The sequence below is a fragment of the Marmota flaviventris genome, chromosome 18, assembly GCF_047511675.1.
Source record: "Marmota flaviventris isolate mMarFla1 chromosome 18, mMarFla1.hap1, whole genome shotgun sequence".
Taxonomy (NCBI): domain Eukaryota; kingdom Metazoa; phylum Chordata; class Mammalia; order Rodentia; family Sciuridae; genus Marmota; species Marmota flaviventris.
In genome coordinates, this window is record NC_092515.1 from 48,016,771 (window position 1) to 48,030,171 (window position 13,401).

At 39.1% G+C, this 13,401-nt stretch overlaps 1 protein-coding gene and 2 pseudogenes across 3 annotated transcripts in view; 2 read left to right on the forward strand and 1 right to left on the reverse strand.

Moving 5' to 3' along the window:
- Nfat5 (nuclear factor of activated T cells 5) overlaps positions 1 to 13,401 on the forward strand; it is a 156,054-nt gene that overhangs the window by 21,713 nt on the left and 120,940 nt on the right. The window contains exon 3 of one of the 3 annotated variants that reach the window (XM_071604761.1): positions 4,725 to 4,839. The exons of the other annotated variants lie outside the window; for them this stretch is intronic. The gene's annotated coding sequence lies outside the window, so the exon portion shown is untranslated. The remainder of the gene's footprint in view (positions 1 to 4,724; positions 4,840 to 13,401) is intronic. 3 annotated transcript variants of the gene reach the window in all.
- Positions 869 to 1,385, reverse strand: LOC114090853 (cytochrome c, somatic pseudogene; annotated as a pseudogene).
- Positions 2,288 to 2,695, forward strand: LOC114090854 (ADP-ribosylation factor-like protein 2-binding protein pseudogene; annotated as a pseudogene).

Sequence of the window (13,401 nt, forward strand, 5' to 3'; positions counted from 1 at the left end):
AAGACGTGTGCCTAGTGATATTTTCCAATTGTGTGTGTGTGTGTGTGATTTTTGAACCATGTGAATGTGTTACCTCTAAAAACATTGAATTACCAAGAAATTCAAAAAAATGGAGAATGCTTAATCCCTAGGCATGACTCTTGGCTGGTGGAATCTGTGAGGGGGTGGCATTCTTGTGGCAGCTACATCACATGAGCATCTGCTTACTGGCCCTTGCCCCACCCACCCCCTCCAAAAACTCAAGATAAGACTGGACTACCAAGTAGATAGATGAGGGTAGCTCATGATGTGGTTCAGAAGGGGTCAGAACTAGAGTTTTGTTTTTTCCCTAAACATTCCGAGCTCCCAATGGCAGAAATTCCTTTTAGTCTTTGTTTTTTTTTTTTTAAGTGTTAAATATTCTTTATTTAATATCATACGTAAACCACACTAAAAATGCCTTTCCATGAGGAAAGAACAGCATTTTAGATACAGGGAATTCTAATTAAATTGGCATGGTCAACAAAAATATAAAGTAGACACTGCTTCCTTATCTTCAACCTTTAATAGGCTAATGAACACAAATTGAAACAAATGTGAATCATGCATGGTTCTGAGAGAATGAAGGGATTTCCCCCATATTTTAAACATATTCACATAATCAGTTCTATAAAATTAAATATAAAGCCAGTTTTCAGATGTCATTCACCATTTTTGTGAAATACTGAACATTACTAATTAAGTCCAACCATAACTTTAAAAAGGGGAAACAGTGATAGAATTTACTGAAGTGGGAATATAACCAAAATATTAATTTAACTACAAGTAAGTTTTTCTTAAATCAGGATTGTCCAACAAAAATAATTTTGTCAGTCATTCAATATCTGATTTCTGGTGTATCACATCAATTAAATTATGGTGCACATAAAAAAGCCAAGAGACATTTCTGTTTGGTAATAAATAAGGCAGTAGCTATTACTCATTAGTGGCTTTTTTGAGGTAAGCTATTAGGTCTGCCCTTTCTCCCTTCTTCTTAATGCCAGCGAAGATCATTTTTGTTCCAGGGATGTACTTTTTGGGATTCTCCAAATACTCCATCAGTGTATCCTCTCCCCAGGTGATGCCTTTGTTCTTGTTGGCATCTGTATAAGAGAATCCAGCAGCCTGACCTGTCTTCCGCCCAAACAGTCCGTGGAGATTTGGCCCAGTCTTGGGCTTGCCTCCCTTTTCCACTGTGTGGCATTGGGCACACTTCTGAACAAAAATCTTCTTGCCTTTCTCAACATCACCCATTTTTAATTCGTTCTTTCGTGGCTAGCGCAAAGAAGCAAAGAAGAATCCCGATCAGAAGCCGGACGTCCCACTCTCTAGCCCAAGGACACGCCGGTCTGCGCTTATGTACCGGTGTCAGTGCAACCGCCTAATCTTTTTTTTTTTAACTTTATTTTATTTTTTTAGTTGTAGTTGGACACAATGCCTTTATTTTATTTATTTACTTTTTTTTTAATGTGGTACTGAGGATTGAACCCAGTGCCTTGCACATGCTCAGTGAGCGTTCTACCGCTGAGCCACAACCCCAGGGCCCTCCTTTTAGTCTTTTGCCCCACAACTGGAATAGAACTCTTCTTGAAGGAGTAAGGGTGGACCTAATTTCATATTGCAGTGTCTGATATCAGACTTTTTTTTTTAAGTGCTGGGAATTAAACCCAGGGTTTCATATATGCTAGGCTCTATCTCAGTCCCAGATATCACTCTTAAACTCTTTCCCAGAGACATGTTTTGTTAAGAGAGCAAGCAGACCATATGAGGGCCCTGGATGAATGAACTATATAGGGTGATGGAAACTTGGAAGACAACAGTTAATTAGTTCCCCATCTTGTCCAGGGCAGACCTAGATTAGAACTCTGTGGAAAGCAGAGCAGTGGAGTCCAGCCACATTTTGGAACTCAGGCTTAGGAGTCAGGCCTGAATTTGAATCTCACCTAAGCCTCTTCCTGGTGGAGAGCCCTCAGCCAAGTATTTAACCTCTTAGTTTCTTCCTCTGTCAAACAGGACTGCCAATAATGCCTATGTTGACACTTGGACCTGAGGCAGCAGAGTGGTCTGGCTGGATGAGGAGGCCCGGCTGGTGTGGAGGTGCTGAGATGGCCAGGCAGTGAGGTCTCCCAGATGCCCTTGATGCATGTGGGATTCAGGCTGGGCCTGGGGTGCAGGGGATGGGGCACATGGCAATGGCCACACTAGAGAGAGTTTAATGCTGTCCTTCTCCTCTGCATCTGATGCACAATTTCATGCTGTGGTTGGACATTTAGAAGACATTGTCATGAATGATAAATTCCACTTATTGCAAAGAAATTTCATGAAAAAGTACTATCAGAAATTTGAAGACATAGAAGAGAATAAACTCGTCTACACACCCATTTTTAATGAATGTATTACTCTGGTGGAAAAATATACTGAAGAACAGCTGCTGGAATGGATCCTTGGATTTAACATGGTGCCTTTCACAACTACATTATAGCATCATAAAGATGAAGTGACTGGTGACATATTTGACATGCTACTCACATTTGCAAATTTTCTGGCTTTTTAAGAAATGTTTCTGGATTACAGAGCAGGAATGAAAGTCTGGGGACTGGAGTTAAGCAGTGTTTTAGTGATGACTTGGCTATATAAATTATCTACATCAGCTTCCCAAAACAGTCTGCGGCACTAGGTCCCATTCTCCAAGCAATGAATGGAATCATTCTGGATGTCCCTAGTCCAATAGACTCCAAGAGACTTTAGCTAATTATGACCAAAAGGAGCACCTCTTGGAAAGATTCTGTTCTGAAGCCCTGTGACCCTTCTGGACCCATTTATCCTAAAATGCCATCTTGTATTACTATTCCTTCCTTCCTCAACTAGTCACTTCTCAGGTGCTTGAGTCATACTCCTTTGGATCAGGCCCAGGTAGCCATTCCACCTGGGGGCCCTTCCCCAGTACATGTTGGTATGTATAACCACTACCACGAAGCCTCTTCTTCCCAGCAGTCTTTGCGTGAGTCCTTTGTGCACTCACCACTCTTTTTTATAGGGATCAGAGTTTCAGTCCTTTGCCCTCAATGGGGTTTTTGTTTGGGAGTATTTATCTAGGGAGTTACTGGAGCCAGCTGCCTGTCCTAAGATTTCTGTATCTCCTCTGATCACAGCTTGTGTTGGCTGTAGGGATCAACCGAGAAAGATGTCCTTTACCTAAAAGATATGTGTGAAAATCAACTCCCAGCCTTAACATATGCAGTCCTTGTAACACTGTCTTCTTTTGGTCCTGATAGAGTTCCACTGTTCTAGAAGTCTCTTTCAAGGATTATTTTTTTTAAAAATTATGGATGAAAACTCAGGCTAATTTAGTGGATATGATTTTGAAACTTCCATGATTATCTACCTAAAGATCCAAGTATTATATCCAGTGTGTTTTTTAGTCCTTAGTGCTATGAAGGCAAAAATGCTTTTCACATTGATGCACCTGTTTTACTGGCACCCATGAATGTCTGTCGAGTGCTCGAAATAGGCTGAAGCTACCCTGCTGTCATAGCACATCAGATGTGTGGTCACACGTTTGCTTAAGACCCTTTCTGTGTAAGCCAGTTGGTTGGATTTTCTGTTGGGGTAGGGAGGAACTCTACAATTTCTTCTTCTTGTCAGAATCTCTCCTACCAAAATGGTGTTCACTGCTCTAGCTCAGCATGAGTAGGAGGCAGTAGACAGTTTTACTGGTCCTCTGTCAGCTTTAGTTCAGTATAATATTTTGTAGACTGCTACCAGAAAACTTGTATGTCACATTTCTAGAAAGAAGAAAAAAGCAGTTCAATTCCCAATGTGTACTTTTGATTTTATTTTTTTAATAGTAAAAATAAGAACCTGTACTGACTTTTCACTTAGCTATTCTGGTTTTAAAGGTTGAGTTATACCTTATAAGCTATGCGTTTTTCTGTACTAACATGTCATTTATTACTTTCACAGCATGAGTACAATTTGAGGTGATTTGCAAGAAAAAAGATCAATAATGCCATATTGACTGGGTTGACCTGAGGTTTGAAAGGAGAGCCCGTGATACCACGGGCAGCTCCGTGAATGACCATTTTAGTGCTCGGCCCCCAGAAGCCCTTCTCAGCCAGATCTGCTTTAACCACCTCAAGGCTGCATGTGTGGTTCAGGGGAAAAGGGTGACAAAGAGTAGCAGCCACATGGAACAATACCAAAAATGAAAGCAGGGCGGGGGCTGACTCACTGGGTGACTCACTTCCTTGCCCAGGGATGTTCTGAGCATCCACGACTGCTTCTCACACTCTTCACACCCTTGGTTCCCCTTTTGTGGGGAAGACCCAAGAAAGATGCCCCTGTCCCCACGGGGAGAGGGATCAGGGTATGGGACCTTCCTCTTTACACCCAGGCCCTAAGGAGAGTTTGGCTAGCTGGAATATCACTTTTTAATTCCCAAAATAACAGTTCCTATACAATATAATCATTTGAAGAAAGAACAATTGTAGCCCTGGGGATAGAAGAGATTCTAGCCTCCTTCTCCCTTTTCCAGATTATCACAGGGATATCTGCATCCCGTCGAACATTTGGAGAGCCCAGAAAATTGCCAATAAGCTGAAAAAGTCACCCATAATCTTATCATTTAGATTCAATCCCAGTGATAGGCTTGGTATTTTTCCACTCAATTTTTTTTTTCTAATCTGCATTTTTTTTTCATTTTACAGCCAATTTTATATTATCTATATCAAACTGTTCAAAAGAAGTATGTAAACGACAGATGTGAGCCACATATGTAAATTAAAATGTTTCAGTAGCCTCATTAAAGAAAAATTAAAACAAGTAAGTAAAATTAACTTCAATAATATATTTTATTTAATCCAACATATCCATAATATTGTCATTTTATCATATAACCAATATTAAAATATATATATATACATATATATATATATATATATATATATATGTATTTTTTGTGGTCCTGGGAATTGAACCCAGGGCCTTGTGCATGCAAGGCAAGCACTCTACCAACTGAGCTATATCCCCAGCCCAATATGAAAATATTAATGAGATTTTTTTTTCATGTTTGCACATCTCAAATGTGGAACTAGCCACTTTCCAGGTGCTCAGTAGCAACAGAGGGCTGGTGGCTACTGAAGTGGACAGCATAGGTCTGTACAATTTGTATCCTGCTTTCATTTTTGCTTAAATTACATCCTAAGTATTTCCTCATATATTAAGTATCTATTGAAGAAGATAATTTTTGGGGGGGGGATACCAGGGATTGAACCCAGAGGAGCTTAACCCCTGAGATATACCCTCATCTCCTTTTTTATTTTTTATTTGGACACAGGGCCTCCCTTAGATGCCCAGGCTAGCCTCAAACTTGTAATCCTCCTGCCTCAGCTCCCCAAGTCACTGAGATTACAATGTGTGCCAATGTGCCCAGTTAAAAGGATAATTTTGAAGCATCGCAATATATTTCCTAATACCAAAGGCAATCTATTTGATTTTTATTGTGTTTTGTGTTTCTCCCTGCTGAAGGACAATATGGGCTAGCCATTTTATGTGACTACTTCTAGACTATTTTCTCAGCAGATATTCATATTAAACAAAAATTGGATGCATATAATATGCACTTATTTTCAACTACTCAGATATAATATGCACTTATTTTTAACTTCTCAGAGTCACATTTGAGCCTCTGCAGAGCCACACCTGATCATACACCTGTTCTCTTTTCAGTGATAGAAAGAGTAGCATTTCCATCCCTGTTTCTCAAAAATGGAAGATGAGGCTCTAGAAAAGTGATTCTGATCCTTGCAAAGTTGGGATTCAACCCAGGTCTTCTGATTTTTGTCTTCAGAGCCTTTCATTTTCACCATATGGCCTCCTTTCTGGAGGGAGGAGGGCAGGGGATCCAAGACATGCCAAAGAAGCAATTTACAAATTAACTTTTGGAATAGGAGTCTCAGTAAATTGGAACTTTCTCTACCCATAGTTTTGCCTAACAACTTCCATAATCACCCAGGTAAATCTTTTCTCCCTGAACCCACATCGCCCCTGGGATGCTGTCTTCTGTTGTGGAACATTCTTTTCCTTTCAGGTTTCCCTTTCTCTGTAACTTCCAAGAAAGAATCCTGATAGTCTCTCTAAGTCAGGGTTTTTCACCCTTAGCACTATGATATTTGAGCCAGATAATTCTTTGTTTTTCTGTATTGTAAGATGTTTATCAGCATTCCTGACTTCTACCTAGTGGATGCCAGTAGCACTCACCCCACAGAAGAATGAGTTTTAGGGCTAGGCATGTGTCAGTGGTAGAGCGCTTTCTTGGCAGTGTGAGGCTCTGGGTTTCAGCCCCAGTACTCAAAAACAAAAAAACAAAAGAGTGAATTTTAGAGTGCTGAATTTTGTGTCTGGAAATTCCTCTGATTCAGAAAACAAGTCTTCAACATTAAATAAACTAATCAAACTGCATTCAGTGCAACTCAAGTTGGCATCCATCTTTGTGAATATAACTGGAGCAGCGGTTTGGTGGATAGTGGCTCTGTAAACACCTGCCTGCTATTCTACATTTTGAAGCTTCAATTTCCTTATGCATTAAAAGGGAGCAATAATAGTAACCAGCTTCGAAGAATTTTTTTTTAAAGGATTGAGATAATCCATGCAAAATCCCTGGCACATGTTGTAAACAATAAAAAAATTAAATAATACAGTAAAATGCTAATGGAAGGATCTAGGTGGTATACATGTGAGTATCTCCTAGACAAGTCTTTTAATTTGTCTGTTTTAAATTTTTCATAATAAAGTATTGGAAAGGAAAACATAAGTGTTTTCTTAGTCAATATCGTGATTATTCACTAAAGAGAGAAAGGGGCAAATATTAGAGAAATTTAGGTTCAAAGTAAACACATACCACACTTGAAATGTGGAATCTGTACCTTGGACATCACTTTGAATTTATTTAGATCCCCTTTGAGTGTAGAAAAGTGTGACCAGAACTTGTGTGAATGTTGGAAGGGATGGTTGTTGGGCTTTGTTTTACCATCTGGTCTCAGAATATAAACCACAGTGTGGGGAATAGCATATGCTGCGAAAGCGATTTATTTATTTATTTTTTAACTTAGGAGATTAAAATGTATAGTTTGTTTGCAAAATTACTTTGAAACATTTGGAACAAACACCTGCTTTGGAATCAAATTCAAAGGATTGGGGTTGGAATCCTTTCTCAGCTGAGTTTGGAATTTGACTTTTGGACAAGACACCTCTATTCTCTGGGCTCAGTTTCTTTCACTATAAAGCGGGGGCGGGGTGGGGTGGGGTGGGAAGGAGGGTAAGAGTGGTGCAAAGGTTCAGGGAGAGCACGTGGGTGCTTGGCATGAGCAGGGACTAATGATACAGGGGCTGGTTTCCTCCCTTTTAAAGGATAACACCATTTGTTTTGCCAGGGAATTATTCATAGTGCCACTCTGCTAATGGACCCAAAGGTGGATTTTCTGTTGGGAAGGTCACACAGGGCTTAATATCCTGAACTGCCCATGGGCCAATGGTGAAAAACTCAGCATACTGTTGTTCCAATTTCCTCCTATTCAGAGCCCCTGCAAGTGGTGACTGGCTTTATGATTCACTGAGATCCCTCCCAGAAATTTCACTTTGACCTTAAATGTGTGAAAATTCCATTCCTGGCAAGTGGAGCACATTGCTTTGAGAGAGAAAACTGAATGTATTTTGTTTGGAATCCTCAGCCCTGAAGACCCAAAAAGTGGGCCCATCAGGATGGGCTTGTTGTAACACATTATGAAATTCCACACCCCTATGTTTCCTGATATTTACAGAAAACAACCCCCTGGCTTCCCATTCTTCACCAATGGCAACATGAAACATGTCCAAAATCATACTCGTTACTTTCTATAACAATCCTGGTCATGGCCAGCAGTGCCTTCATGGCCAGCAGGGATAGAGGGAAGGAGGAGGGCTGTGCTAGTCTGTGGGTGCCATCCAGAGGTCCCTGTCCTCCAGGCAGATGCAATGCAGTCCTTTCCTGAGTGCATGACTTGGGGGCCTACAAGGCAGGCTCCCACTTGCCTACTCACTGAGACTTATTGGGCCCTGGGAAGAGCATGGATTTGACTTAACCTCAGTTAAGGCCAAGCCTCAGTTTCCTCATTTGATTGTAGTGTCAACTTCATATGATTGTTTGAAGGGTGAAATTAGAATTTGTGTGTGTATGTGTATTTAAATAAACATGAAAGAACATACCTAGAAAGAGATACACACTGAGTTATTAAATGTGCTTAGAATTTAAAAGCAGAATCACAAGGCAGAAAGGAAAGGCTTCAATTCTTTTTGTTGTTTTATTAAACACTTATGTGTTGTTTGAGCTTGTTTGGATAGAACTTTTTTCTTTTTTAAATTTTTTTTAGTTGTAGATGGACACAATACCTTTATTTTATTATAAATAAATAAAATAAAGGTATTGTGTCCATCATGTGGTGCTGAGGATCAAACCTAGTGCCTCATACTTGTGAGGCAAGTGCTCTGCCACTGAGCCACATTCCCAGCCCCTTGATATACCTTTGTTACCATTTTTTAAAATTAGTGGCTTTACCCAGAACAGTGGTACACACCTGTAATCCCAGAAACTGAGGCAAAAGGATCACAAATTCAAGGCCAGCCTCAGCAATTTAGTAAGACCTTGTCTCAAAATGAAAAATAAAAAGACCTAAGAATGTAGTTCAGTGGTAAAGTTCTCCTATTAAATCCCCAGTAAACAAACAAACAAAAAACACTAAGAAACCAATATTCATGCATTACTACTCTTCAGTTCACTTCTACCCAGGAGACCGAGGCAGGAGGATTGCAAGATCAAGCCTGGCCTAAGCAACTTAATGAAACCCTGTCTCAAAGTAAAAAATTAGAAGGGCCAGGGGTTGTAGCTTAGTGGTCAAATGTCTCTGAGTTCAATATTCAGTACCATTAAAAAAAAAAAAAAAAGAAAGAAATTTCATTAGGATTTCACTGTTGTTGTTTTTTTTCACTAATGTCTTTTTTTCTGTTCTAGTATCTCACATTGCACTGCATAAATGCATTTTATGTACATATAAATACATATATACACATGAGTATGTTTATTATATATAAATTAATATATTATAAGGTCCTTTGTTTCCAAATGCAGGGGAAAGAGGAGATCAAGAAGTTTCAGGAGGTCTGGGGATGTAGCTTAGTTGGTAGAGTGCTTGCCTTGCATGCACAAAGCCCTGGGTTCAAAAAAAAAAAAAAAAAAGAAGTAGTTTCAGGGCCGTGAGGAGAACTGTAAGTTCAAAGTAAGCCCCAGCAATGGCAAGGTGCTAAGCAACTTGATGAGATCCTGTCTCTAAATAAAACACAAAAATAGGGCTGGGGATGTGGCTCAGTGGTTGAGTGCCCCTCAGTTCATTCCCTGGTACCAAAAAAAAAAAAAACTTGGGAAGCTGAGGCAGGAGGATCATAAGTTCAAGGTCAACCTTGGCAACTTAGCAAGACCCTGTCTTGAAATAAAAAATAGAAAGGACTGGGGATGTGGCTCAGTGGTAAAACACCCCGGGTTTCAATCCCCAGTACTAAAAGAGAGAGAGAGGAAAAAAAAAAAAAGTAGTTCCAGAATGACTCTGCCATAAATAGCTTCATATCTGAGCCAACTATGTCCTTTCTCTGGACCTTCATCTCTTTGTCTGTAAAAGAAGTAGTAAGGCAACAGGTCAGAAAGCTCCCCCTCTCATAGTCTAGGCCCACTGTTTTTCAGGGGAGAAAAAAAATGAGAAAGTTAATAGTAGGATGCAAAAATGTTTTTAAAACATAATTCTCAATATATTAAAAGAGATGCCATAGATCCAATGAATCCCTTTTGGTCTCATTAAGGAAAGGAACAGGGAACAATCTGATCACATCTTCCAACTGGGGATGCCTGACTACCTACATAGCCACTGGGGATAGAGGCACCTGGGAATCTAACAGGTCTTTTCCATTTCTATGAGGATTTATTTTTGTTAAATAGGCTTGGAGGGAGGCAGCAGAAATTTTGTCCAAATTCTTTTGAGAAATAAGGTAAATCCTGATTTTCATTTTCCTCTTTTTTTTTTTTTTTTTTCAAGGCTGAGGACTGAACTCAGGGCCTTACAAGTGCTAGGCAAGCACTCTGCCACTGAACTAAAGCCCCAACCCCTCCTCTATTATTTATGATGCCCAGATCTGTGGTCAGGATCACAGGTTTGTGAGCTGACTTCCATTTTTTACTAGCTGGTTTTGTCTTAAGTTTATGGCAGCTTGCCCAAGCTGTGCCAGTTGAGTGCAATTTAGATAGTAAGGCCTGAAATGAATAATTGTGCATCAAAAACCAGCCTACGAAGTGGGGAGGCTGGGGGTGTGGCTTCAATTGTAGAGCTTGAATTTAGCATGCTGGAGGTCCTCAGTTCATTTCCCAAAATGCAAAACAAAAACAACTCCAATCTAATTTTGTTCTCCCAGGGAATTTTTATTTTTTAGTTGTCAGTGGACCTTTATTTTATTTATTTATTTATATAAGGTGCTGAGAATTGAACCCAGTGTTCATACATGCTAGGAAAGTGCTCTACCACTGAGCTACAGCCCCAGCCCCCTCCTAGGGGAAATTGACATCTGATTTTCTTTCCCCCGGATTATTGGCATAGACTTGTTATTCAGAATTGTGTCTGTGGCAGGCAAGTTGTCCAAGTTTGGCCAAAAGAGGAGGTAATATTGTCTCATCCTCAGGGCGCATCCTCATCTACCACTTAAAAAATTAGGTCAGGCCCCTGGTAAGTACTTTCAAAGTGTCCTTACATCTCCTTTACGGTGGTTAGCACATTTGCCATCCTTTAATAATTTGCTATAATTTTATTAATGTCTTTTCCTCTGGTTCTCACTGGGGACAGTTCTGTCCCTTAGAGGACATTTTGCAATGTCCAAAGACATTTTTGGTTGTCATAACAAGGGGTGGGTACTATTGGTATTTAATAAGAGACCAGGGATGCTGTAAAACATCCTATGGTGCACAGAATAGTTCCTCACAATAATTATTCATTCCAAAAGTCCACAATTTTGAGAAATCCTGCTGTGGATTATATTCTATGAGGATAGGGTCCATGAATGTTTCATTCATCATTGATCCCAGGTCTCACACAAAGTCTGCCACAAAAAAGGCATTTGGTGCTTGGTTGAGGACAGGTACCTGCCTATTCTGTCATCAGGGACTGGATGGCATCAGATTGAACTACTTTCCAAAGGTGAACCAGGGCTTAATGTACAATAAATAAATGATTCAGAATAAATGAAACATTTGTATGAATGAATGAATTAATCTGTCCATTCATTTACCCTTCCATCCATGACCTAAATGGACCCTCATGGAGGAATTACTCAATAGTGGTCTTTGGACAACACTCTTAGTTTCACCAAAACTATCCAGCAAGGTTATTTTATGAATTTGGCACATATTTTTTTCTAGACCAGTATTGTTCCATAGATCCACCAGAAATTATGAAATGTTGTGTATCTATGCAGTTCAGTCCAGCAGCCACAAGTCCCATGTGGCTACTGAATATTTAAATGTGGCTAATATGACTATTTTACTTAATTTAAATTTAAATAGCTACATGTGGCTAGTAGCTACTGTATTAGACAGAGGTTTAGACCTTTCAGAAGGTTTTTGCATTAAATATCGTATTGTATATCACATATTATACTCATGTAAAAATAGTACTGTATGAGTTTTTATATAAATATAAATATATACTTTCACTGATTGTGCAAATTGGCTTTTTTACTAATTGGTTTTGGCATTTGTCCACGTAGATGTAGCTCAATCCTTTTATCTAGTACATAGTCTTTTCAATATGACTACTTTATATTTTATCAGCCATTCTTCTACGAATGGATATTATGGTTGTTTCAATTTTATTTTTATTTTCCTGCTACAAACAGGAAAATGCTTCAGTGAACATCTTTGTATGTCTCTTTGGGTTTTTCCTCAGTATCTCATAAGAGTGGAATTGCTGGGGTTAGGGGCATAGCTCAGTTGGTAGAATGCTTGTTTCACAAGCCCAAGGCCCTGGGTTCAATCCAGCATCAAAATAAATAAATAAATAGGAAGAGTAGAGTGGAATTGCTGGGTCATAATATTCACATAAGTTTAATTTCATAGTTCCTGCCCAAATTGTGCCCTATTTTTTTCACCTATAAAGTCAGAGAGATTCAGTGATTTCTAAGGTTTCTTTCCCTAGTATTAAAATTCAATCCTTCTGGAACAATAGAGGTGAGAGGCAGAATTTAAGCTCTTGGCAGTGTTCTAGTCTATACTGTGCTCAGTCAGATGCAGCGGAAACAGATAACGTCCAGGGTCATGAGTTCCCAGTTGTTCCCTCTCTGGGTCCCTGGGAAGAGAAAACTTCATAGAACACCAGATCACATTTTCTTTTAATCCTCTAAGTAATGAAGTGGATAAAAGTTTTTGGCAGTGGAAAACTCCGATTATTCAATTACGTTAAAATAAATCTGTCACTAGACATGGAAACCCAAGCTTCTGTTGTTCAGAGAGATACAAAAGTAAAAAGGTTTCCACATGATGCACAATTTTTTTTAACTTCCCCATGTGACTGTGATTTAGAGTCATTTTACCAACTCACACCTGCTGTTACCCAACTGTTAATATCAATGCAATGAATGATTAAACAAATTGTGAGAAGAACCCTAGCTAATTCCGTTTAATATCTCATTTCTACTAATTTTGAATGTGTCAATTGTCTTTGGGCAGTAACCACAATTCAATAGTTAAGAATGTGCACACGTGCAGACAAATATATGTTCTGTTCCTTAAAGAATAAATGACATCTTGTTTATGACTCATGTCCACATGATCCAAACTCATGAGAAGGCTTAAACACATTTGTCTGGGGAGGGGCTATTGTGGGACAATATGGGCTTTCCTATTACCTATTTCATTATAGATATTTGGTACAGGGCAGTGCATTAGTAAGAATGCTTATAAAAGTGCATAAAATGGTTCAGTGTTGATTGTTCACTGACATCAACTGCCTCCTGATATTAGGATTAAATTTGCTAAAAATAAAACTTTAAAACAAAATGATTTGGTGGTTTCCCTCACATTATAGATTTCCTTATTACACAAACTGGAAATTATAGAAAAGCAGAAGGAAGGATGGAGAGATGATTGCTATGACTATTTTGGTGTAGTTCCTTCCTATTTTTTCCTGTAGAAATTCTTTCATATTTTAAGACATTTAAAAAATACAGAAAAGTACAAAAAAAAATCCAAATTTCCACCATCTAGAATTTTGTTATATTTACTACCAGTCTTTCTTTTTTCTTTTCTTTCTCTCTTCTCTC